At 46.3% G+C, this 10,531-nt stretch overlaps 1 long non-coding RNA gene across 2 annotated transcripts; it reads left to right on the top strand.

The window, feature by feature from the left end:
- The first annotated feature begins 422 nt into the window (after window positions 1–422).
- On the top strand, window positions 423–1,297 carry LOC119312129. Of its 2 annotated transcripts, none has more exons than XR_005151256.1 (2): window positions 423–548; window positions 648–1,297. It is a non-coding gene; the product is annotated as an uncharacterized LOC119312129 (long non-coding RNA). The 2 variants fall into 2 exon arrangements; XR_005151257.1 differs by having other exon boundaries at window positions 428–566.
- The last annotated feature ends 9,234 nt before the right edge of the window (window positions 1,298–10,531 follow it).

Here is a 10,531-nt window from a genome sequence, read left to right as displayed (position 1 = left end):
GGTTCATCTTTAGTCTAGCATTACAACACCTAGTTGACTCTAGCTGTGCCTACAACTGCCATGACTAATAATCATAATTTGTTTCATCTCGAAACATATTTTCATACTGTACAAACCTTTCTCAGTATATGTACAACACAACCCTATGTTCAGTGAAGGTTTCTATTCCTTTCCTATGAACTTTTATTCCCGAGATCACAGCCACATGAATATGAGCATATGGCTTACTAAGTTGAAACTGTTGCCATTAGAGTATAAGGCGGTACAGTCAAATAATCACAGTGGACCAATATGAGGAGGGGACACCTAGCAGAACGCCATGAAAAATCGCATATAAATCCAACGGATGAGCACCGAAAAAAATTATAATCATTGCATCCAGCAGCTTCCAGTCTCTGTACATCAAGCAACAACGATTGATTAAAACAAATAGCAACAGGCGCTACTCCCCACCGAGCCGCACACTGCGTGCCCCCTTATCCACAACATCCCCATTCCTTCGCTGGCCAGTCCACTGCCGCTCGGCCGGCTCGTCGGCTAGGCCGCCGGTGAGCAGAGCACACACAGTTGCGCCTCGGCCTCTCCTCGTTCCCGTGCTCTCCATCTCCTGCCTGACCTCAGCTCCCTCCGTTTTTTACTCTGTGCAGCGCCACCATCGGAGCTTCATGGCCGCCGGCACCTTCAACCGTTGCCACACACCGCCTGGGCTTGCCCACCTCCCGATCCAGCCGGCAAACGGACGGATCCGTCTTCCCCGTGTCCGTCCTAGGCCTCTCTGCCTTGCCGGAGTCGTCAAGGCGCCGGCCCTCGTCCACCAAGTCAACTGCATCGCACCCCTGCTTCGTCTCGGGAGGAGCAGCGAGCCAGCGCCCACCTCTGCATCGAGCACTGCTCAATCCGGCCGCGACGCCCAAGGCCCAGTCCGCCGCCGCCTTGCTCCGCCTCCGGCCTCGCTGGCCCTCGTCCACCAAGTCAACTGCATCGCAACCCTGCATCATCTCGGGAGGAGCAGCGAGCCAACGCCCACCTCTGCATCGAGCACTGCTCAATCCGGACTGGGACTGCGAGTGCAATTTCCGATAAACTGAAGGGCTTTTTTGCAAAATAACACGACGACGGACGACAGAAACGCTAGCCGCTTTATTATTAGGTAGAGATAACCAAGTATATGTGATCCTGTATGTTAGCGACAACTAAACATTTGATCTTTATTGAACCGATAGGATTGTATATTTGATCTCTGTTTAACTCGACTGGTGCCGCTTTAATGCTGGAGTGCCAGTGAGAGGTCGCGTCACTCTAAGTTGGCATGAATGTGGCACTGGTTCTCTGGAGCGGCGTTGACGGCTTCGAGCGGGAAGAGATGCATGCGAGGGAGGGTTTTTTGGGTGGGTCAGGGCAGTCAGAATTGAGCGTGGCAACGGTCTGGATGCACGCAAAGCCCCTCCAGTTTGTTTCCAGATTGCGGGAAAATTACGTCCGAACCGGTCGACGGATCGATACAGACACGCGCTCGATGGCAAAACACGCCCGGTCTGAACTGCATAGTCCGGACGATTGTGGACGTTTTGAGCAATGGCGTTGAAGATGCCCTCAAATACTCCTCGATAGTATAATTCATGTAAAGTGTTTTATAAAGTTATCAAAAGATCTGAATTCTAATGATTTTGATTATTTAGTTTTATATTGAATGTTGTTTTATTGAAACATTATATTTCATTCCCATGTTTGTTTTCACCACTAAAGCTTGGCCCAAACCCAAGAAAATACCCGTGTACAAAGTGACAAAAATACCACTAGACAAATGTTGTGGTCGAGCGGCCAGCACATACTACACCCAGCAGTGCTTCCACCGAGATTTGCCAACGCCCTCATTCATGCATGCAGGAAGTCACTCGCGCCCTTGTTCTAGCGCGCTATCCCCTCTCCCCTTACCTCTGTGTGTCTCTCTAACTTCCTCATCTCCTTCTAAGTAAGTGCATGCATGCAGGCCGATATGGAGCGCCGCCAGATGCTGGAGTCCAGGAGCCAGACGCCACCGTCGATGACGACCCCTACTACACCAGAGGTGCCTACTACTACGTGCAGCCCGCTGACGACGACCAGGAGTAGTTAGGAGGATCCCAGGCAGGAGGCCTGCGCCTCTTTCGATCTGTATCCCAGTTTGTGCTAGCCTTCTTAAGGCAAACTTGTTTAACTTATGTCTGTACTCAGATATTGTTGCTTCCGCTGACTCGTCTATGATCGAGCACTTGTATTCGAGCCCTCGAGGCCCCTGGCTTGTATTATGATGCTTGTATGACTTATTTATGTTTTAGAGTTGTGTTGTGATATCTTCCCGTGAGTCCCTGATCTTGATCGTACACATTTGCATGCATGATTAGTGTACGATTAAATCGGGGGCGTCACACATAGGGACCAGCGGGATCCGCCAGCCGTCAGTCTGGATCGACGTCCACGCCTCCGGCTCCGACCTGCACGCCCGCTGGACGCCGCCTTGAACCATCTCATGTCTCCGGTGCGTTCTTGCTCCTAGGTAATTCCCTAGCTCCATTGTTGCTCCTGCAGTCCCTCTAATGGTGATTCCGGGCGCCAAGGTGCAGGAATGTCTTGAACCAAGGCTGCCTTTCTCGGATTCTGTCGGCCGCTGTTGCGATGCCGCGGTGGTCCTCCTCCCCGAGCAGCTCTAGGGACCGTGTCGGGCTCCGCGTCCTCCGCGTTTCCTTTGGACCACGGACTCGAAGCCGCGGGTCCCTCCTACTTCTTCCTCGACCACTGACCGCCATTGACGCCGTTTGGAACTCGCTGTCGTCCGTCCTCTCGCCTCCCTGCTCCATCCGACCCAACCATGATTAGCAAGGTGAGGAGTCACCTCTGCCTGCTGCTGCTGCTGCTTGCTGCTGGCTTGCTTTGCTGCTTGCTGTTGTTGCCGCTGCTGGCTACTTGCTTTGCCGCTTGCTGCTGCTGGATGTTTTGCTTGCGGCTGTTGCTTGCTTTTGTTGCTTGCTGCTACTGGTCTTGAGCTACGGGTAAATGAGAGAACGAAAGGAAGTTATACATTTGTGCAGGGAGATGGCCATATTAAGATTCACCTAGAAATGGCCATGTTACAGTACCGTTTAATTTTCTTGTTGGTCATACTAAGGCTAGTCTTTCATGTGCATAAAAGTTCCAGAAAATGCTCAACTTGCTAAACTTGTAAAATCCATAACAAAATCACTCAAGTTTCTATTTGGAGTAGTACTGATATGGAGTTGGATGGTTTAAATTGTACTGTAGCAACAAAAAACATTAACATAGTCAATATTATTGCTTGGAAGTAAAAGATCATGTACTTTAACAACACGTCTTTAGATCTTGTATAAAAATTCACAACTTGCATTCCAGGACTCCAAGAAAATGTTGTTGCCAATTTCAGTATCTTCATTTTCATCTTACTGCATGACATCACATGCATTTCATGCTTTGTAACCAGCATGTACTTCCTAAATATTCTTAGCTTTGTTTGACTGTACTTGGATTAATTAATATGAACACAAATAAGTGAATTGTGAGGGTCGTGGTTTGATGCTATGGTCGGGTTGGGGTTACCACCAATCGCATCTCTCCCTTTACCCATTGTGGGAGAGTTCGTTTTGATGGGACGCGTTAGTCATGGTCGGCCAACCATTGACTAACCCCCTATAGAGGCACTCCCCGGTGGACGTTGGATGATGAGCCCAATGTCCAACTGAGATAAATTCTGATAAAATTTCAGGTTCTTCTTAGAGCTGAAGATCTCATGTGTTGCTCTCACAAGTATTTAGTTATTCCTCTTGCTCATCATCTTCAACCTACTTATGTTAAGGGCGCTTGTGCTGGCCGTAGTAGGCCACGGCCGGCCGGCCATGCCTCACGCTCAGGCCAGCTTGAAGCCGAAGACCTCATGTACTGCCGTAGCTTATATTGGGCTCATTTTTGCCGGCCATGCCTGCACTCAGCTTGGCCACCATCCTCATGTACTTCTCTGTTATATTGAGTAGGTTGGATGTAAAAAAGCGAGGTGGGACTATTTATTATCTGAATCAATCTTTATATTACAAATAACACATGCTTGCTCGGTTGGCTGTGCTGTTTTTGCTGGGCGTTAGGTTTAGAGTTCGAGTCTTGTCACCACCAAGTATTTTTTGCCTCGGACGGGGATAGGTGGGCTGGATTAATTGGGCCAATTTGTGCGCGCGCATAGGCCCATCTGGGGCGCCAGAAAGGCCCAGCCAGGGGCGATAGCGAGCAGGGGACGGACGTACGAGAACGGATCGAGCGGAAAGTGAGGGTGGACGACGTACGACCAGAAGCACTGCATGCTTTATTAGTAGGGAAAGATTAGGTAAATATTATCTTCTTTCTCTCGTCCGTTCCTTCTTTTTTTGCGCATGAGACAGGACGCGACCACTGCACTACCACACACATACGGTCTCCACGCCATGGCGAGATGCTGCAACTAGTATGCAGTGGAGCTGGAACCGCACCCCCGTAGAGTTGCAAACGGACTGAGATCCAGTGCCTTTATCAAGTGAAGTCACGCTGCAACTTTACCCTTCTAATCTCCATCCAATCCACATCCAACGGTGTACGTTAGACATAGGCAAAAACTTCAGCAGTTATCAGTTTGGGCGAGGGCGGGCAGGAAATTGGGGGTTCGCGGGCATAGCGTCACGGCCGGAACACTCCCGCGCCGCCAGAGGAGAGGAGGGGTAGGTCGCGCCGCCACCGGAGGAGAGGAGGGGCAGGTCGCGCCGCCGCCGGAGGAGGAGAGGAGGGGCAGGTCACGCGCCGTCGCTCGGGGAGAGGAGGGGCAGCTGCCACCGGAGAAGAGGAGGGTGGGCGCGCCGTCGCTGGGGAGAGGAGGGGCGGGCGCGCCGTCGCTGGGGAGAGGAGGGACGGCCATTATCGGAGGAGAGGAGGGGCGGGCCGTGCCGTCGCTGCGGTAGAGGAGGGCCGGCCGCGGCGGAGGACAAGGTCCATCGCTGCAGAAGAGGTAATGTACAAGTCCATCTCTGTAAATCATCAGCATCTGCATCATCACGGTTCAATTTGTTCCATATACTCTGCCGATGCCTTGTTTGCTTCAACCTTATGAGATGACCCTGTACATATTTGTTCCATATACTGCTAATTTCCATCGGCTGTGTGTTAGCATGTGCAATTGGCTGTGTGTCACTGAGACCGAAACAGCAGGTCTAATGCATGGAATTAAGCTCTAATGCATTTTGTTTTTTGGTTCAGTTTTATTTTACTTATTTGAGTAATTTTTAACTGAACTTTTCAGCATACAAATATTGTCACTAACTGAACTTTTTTCAGGTGTGAGTAACTGAAATCAACATGAGTGCTCTGCTCTGAAAATTGAGAACAAGGTTGTGCCTCACAATTTTCAGTGTTGTGGGATGGCAGAAATTGGTAAGGGAATACCTCAAGTTGGTATGAGGTTCAGAAGTGTAGATGAGGCTTGGGCATTTTGGAATGCATATGGGGGTCACACCGGCTTTGATGTGAGAAGGAGATACGCAAACAAAAGCAGACTTGATGGTCAGGTTGGTTCATGCAGTTTTGTTTGTTCCAACGAAGGTCATCGAAGAAAAGGGCTAACTGAGACAGCACCAAAGCGTTTTAGAGCTGAAACAAGAACCAATTGCCAAGCTCGTATGTGTTTCCAATTGGATCGAGAAGCCGGAAATTATGAAGTAACTGAGGTTGTGCTTGAACACAACCACTTGCTTCAATTGCCACAAACCCGACACTTGATGATATCCCAAAGAAAGATTTCAGAACGACAAGCTTTTGAAATTGAAACCGCTGATGATTCCGGCATTATGCCACAAGTTGCACATGAGTTTGCTTCTCGTCAAGTTGGTGGACCGATTAACCTTGGATATACTTGCCGTGACCAAAAAAAATCATTTGCGAACCAAGCGACAGAGGGAGTTGGCTTTTGGACAAGCTGGAAGTATGTTGAAATATTTTCATGAAAAAATTGTTGACAATCCATCATTCCAATATGCACTATAGTTGGATTGTGAGGAGGATATAACCAACGATGAGGCTTGGGCATTTTGGAATGCATATGGGGGTCACACCGGCTTTGATGTGAGAAGGAGATACACAAACAAAAGCAGACTTGATGGTCAGGTTGGTTCATGCAGATTTGTTTGTTCCAACGAAGGTCATCGAAGAAAAGGGCTAACTGAGACAGCGCCAAAGCGTTTTAGAGCTGAAACAAGAACCAATTGCCAAGCTCGTATGTGTTTCCAATTGGATCGAGAGGCCGGAAATTATGAAGTAACTGAGGTTGTGCTTGAACACAACCACTTGCTTCAATTGCCACAAACCCGACACTTGATGATATCCCAAAGAAAGATTTCAGAACGACAAGCTTTTGAAATTGAAACCGCTGATGATTCCGGCATTATGCCACAAGCTGCACATGAGTTTGCTTCTCGTCAAGTTGGTGGACCGATTAACCTTGGATATACTTGCCGTGACCAAAAAAAATCATTTGCGAACCAAGCGACAGAGGGAGTTGGCTTTTGGACAAGCTGGAAGTATGTTGAAATATTTTCATGAAAAAATTGTTGACAATCCATCATTCCAATATGCACTATAGTTGGATTGTGAGGAGGATATAACCAACATATTCTGGGCTGATGCTAAAATGATCCTTGACTATGCACATTTTGGTGATGTTGTCACTTTTGACACTAACTTTGGCACAAATAAAGAGTGTAGGCCATTTGGTGTTTTTCTTGGGCTCAATCAGTTCAGAGAAACCACTATTTTTGGTGCTGCCTTGCTGTTTGATGAAACGAAGGACTCATTTATATGGCTATTTGAGACTTTTCTAGCTGCACATAATGGACGACAACCTAGAACTGTTTATACGGATCAAGATGTAGCAATGGGAAAAGCTATAGAGAAAGTATTCATGGAATCATATCACGGGTTGTGCACCTTTCACATTATGATGAATGCTGTCAAACATTTATCTCCAGTCAAGGATGATGAGAAAGATGAAGGGGAGGTGGAAGAGGAAGATGAAGGGGAGGAGGAATCTCATATTCTCTCTGATTTTAGTGCTTGTATGTATGGCTATGAGGACAAGGCAGCATTTCAAGAAGCATTTGACAACATGAGACATAAAGTGCATAAGCAAACTTGGTTAGATAGCATCTACAAGGTGAAAGAAAAATGGGCTGAATGTTATATGAGAGATGTCTTCAGTTTGGGAGTGAGAAGTACACAACTAAGTGAGAGTTTCAACAATGCATTGAAGAACCATTTGAAATCTGATTTCCATATTGTCCGATTCTTGAAGCATTTTGAGAGAACGGTTGAAGTAAAAAGGAGAAAGGAATTGGAATCTGAATATGAGGCAAGAAAAAAATTGCCAAGAATCAAGATGTGCACACCCATGTTGGTGCAAGCAAGCAAAGTGTACACTCCAACTATTTTTGAAGCTTTCCAAAGTGAATATGAAAGATCCATGGCTGCTTGCACTAGAGTGTTGGAGGAAAATAACCAATTTACTGTTGCTATTGGGAGGTTGCATGGTGATTTGACTTATGAGGAGGAGGAGGAGCGCATAGTGATTGGTGATCCGTTGAACCAAACCGCTTCATGTAGTTGTCAAATGTTCAATAGGGCTGGAATATTGTGTGGGCATAGTTTGAAAGTTCTTGATTTGATGAATGTAAAGACATTGCCAACACATTATCTCCTATAGAGATGGACTAGAGAAGCACGCAATGGAAGTATACATGACAGGCAAGGAAGGAAAGTGGTAGAAAATCCAAAATTGGAAGCTCAACTTTGGTACACAACTCTCTCGAATGTCGTTTGATGCTAGAAGATGCACTTGCTTGTCTTTGGCCACAACTAGAGGATAAACTCAATGCATCAGCCACCGGTGCTACTGATGCATGTTCCAATGACCAAGAAAATGTTGATCCAAATGTGCAACAAGCCAATGACTTGCTTAGTTCTGCCCGACTGAAGAAAAAGGAGGTTTCATCTAAAAATTTGAGGAGAAAGCTAACTTGGTTTGATAAGTTACGCAAGGGACGAAAGCCAACTAAATCAGCGGCAACGACAAAAAAAGGAACAAAGGTAAGGTGTAGTATGTATGTAATATGAGTTGTTATTCATTCCTGTACTAACAAAATAATTTTTTATTTTTATTGGCAGCAACATCAACAAAAGAAAAAAAATAGTGCGCAGCCTCATGTGCAAGTGAAGAACAATTGCAATAGTCTGCAACCTGAAGTGCAAGTGCAGGTGAAAGAAAATAGTGAGAAGCATCAAGAATATGATGCAATTGACAGCTTTACCGAGCTCTTGACAACTTCACAAGTTGACGATCATATCTTTTATGATGATATGATCTAGTATCTTCAAAGTTGTTAGGTAGTATTTTGGATAGTGCTAACAACCGTATTTTGGGGGGTTATGATAGTCTCTTTTGGCCTAAATGTATAAGTGAAATGGCCTGCTTTTGTGTAGATGATTACTCAACATTGACACTTATTGCTGTAGCATTCGGACATTATGCGTTGCAGCCTCTTAATATCAAGTTCTACTGGATTTAGTGTCAACTGCAATTGATTTATTCCACTTTGATTGCATAATGCACTACTGTATAACCAGACCAAATTTTGTTTTATAGTCTGTTCATGAGTATCTGCAGTTTTTTATTTTTTGGGTTTCAATCTGTTCAAATAAAACTGAGTTCAAGTGCCACTGCATCGCTGTTTGCAGCTAGTCTGTATTGATGTTTGCTGCTATGCTGAAAACTGCTAAGTGTTGAGAGCCTTTCCCCTTGTGTGATCTGGACCATAGGATGTGGATTGGATGGAGATTAGAAGGGTAAAGTTGCAGCGTGACTTCACTTGATAAAGGCACTGGATCTCAGTCTGTTGCAAACATGTGCCGAAAAAGTCAGGAGCTCATGACACACCAAACGTCCTTTTGCTGCAACCATCGGCTTCCGGACCTTCAACCAGCGTGCGACATAGCTGGAACCTTGTCCGGCATAGCTGCAACCTTGGGCAGAAGAAGCTGGATCCTGCCAACACACTAGTCTATTTTTTTGTTGCAACCGTCTACATTTTTCATAGAAGCGACCACACGATTTGCTAGGACCATTCATGGCGACGACCATGGGACGATGAAGGTTGCAACCGATGCCAACAAATGCTAAAATCGTTTTGACAGAAGCTGCAACTAGGCAACGGCCGGTGGTGACGATGCTACAACTGCTGAACCGCGAGCTGCAACCACACGATGATGATGCGGCCCTGACGGCGACGATGATGTACTTTTTTGCTACAACCATGTCTTTTTTTGCTCCAACCGGCAACCACGAAAGCTAAATCCAGTTAACATTTTTGCTACAATGGCGACGACGGGCGGCAGTTGTGAACATTTTTTTGCTGGAACCGATATACTTTTTTGCTACAACCGGCCGACTTTTTTGCTACTGTTGGCATCCTGAGGTAGAGTACATTTTTTTTGCAAGGTCATCGCCGGAGGTGCACCGACCGGCGACCGGTGCCACCGGAAGCTCCGCCCGCTGCCCCGAAGCTGCAACCACGGGAGGGCGCGTAGCTACATGAGAGAGAGAGAGAGAGAGTTGGCGAGAAACGTAGGAAGAAACGACGGCGAGGGACAGTGACCGGAGGCGAGCATGGCAGACGCCTAAGGCGTTGCTTCGATGGCGGGCATGTCGCTCGTCCAGGTGGGGGGCGATGGGGATTTGCTTTTCCTTTTCAAGAAGAAAGCACAGGAGGTGGAAGAAGGGGATCGTGCAGCCCAAAAAGCTACAATCGTACGACTGGGGCGTGATCGGCCGAAATTTTTGGCCAGCGCCCCCGCGCCTATCACCCGCCTTAGTTTTCCTTTTAAATTTTGAATATTTTTAATTCATAAATATTTCGAAAATTGATGATTTTTAAGAAATTATTGAACATATTAAAATATCATGAATATATTTTTTGAACATTTTGAAAATTCACAACTATTTTCCTAAAATTCCCAAAAAGTTTTAGAATTCACGAATATTTTTTGTAAGAATAACGAACATTTTTCATTTAATAAATCTTTCAAATATATCAAAAATCTGGTTGCCAGTTCTTTTGAGCCAATAGCTGCTGTTTTTTTTTCAGAAGAACAAATGAAAAAAAGCTAGCGAGCGCAAGTGGGCCTGGCCCTGAGCCCGATTTATTGACATTTCACCACTTGAGGCGATGAATACCATGCCCACAAGTATGAAGCCTGTGATACACAGCCCAACAATAACGATGTATGCGTTATCTTAATCACTGGAACCCAGATTAAAAATTACCTACAAAAAAAAGTAGAATCCAGAGTATAAAATACCGATGCATCCATCATCCTAGGTCACTAGTAGTTACAATATAGCTCAGAGGGTGCTTGGATACGTTTTAGTCCCATGACTAAAAGTAGTGGGACTAAAACTTGCTAGCCTCACCCATGCTGG

This window comes from Triticum dicoccoides, chromosome 1B (genome assembly GCF_002162155.2).
Source record: "Triticum dicoccoides isolate Atlit2015 ecotype Zavitan chromosome 1B, WEW_v2.0, whole genome shotgun sequence".
NCBI lineage: Eukaryota > Viridiplantae > Streptophyta > Magnoliopsida > Poales > Poaceae > Triticum > Triticum dicoccoides.
The sequence above is the reverse complement of the archived record's forward strand: the minus strand, read 5'-3'. Positions and strand labels throughout refer to the sequence as shown.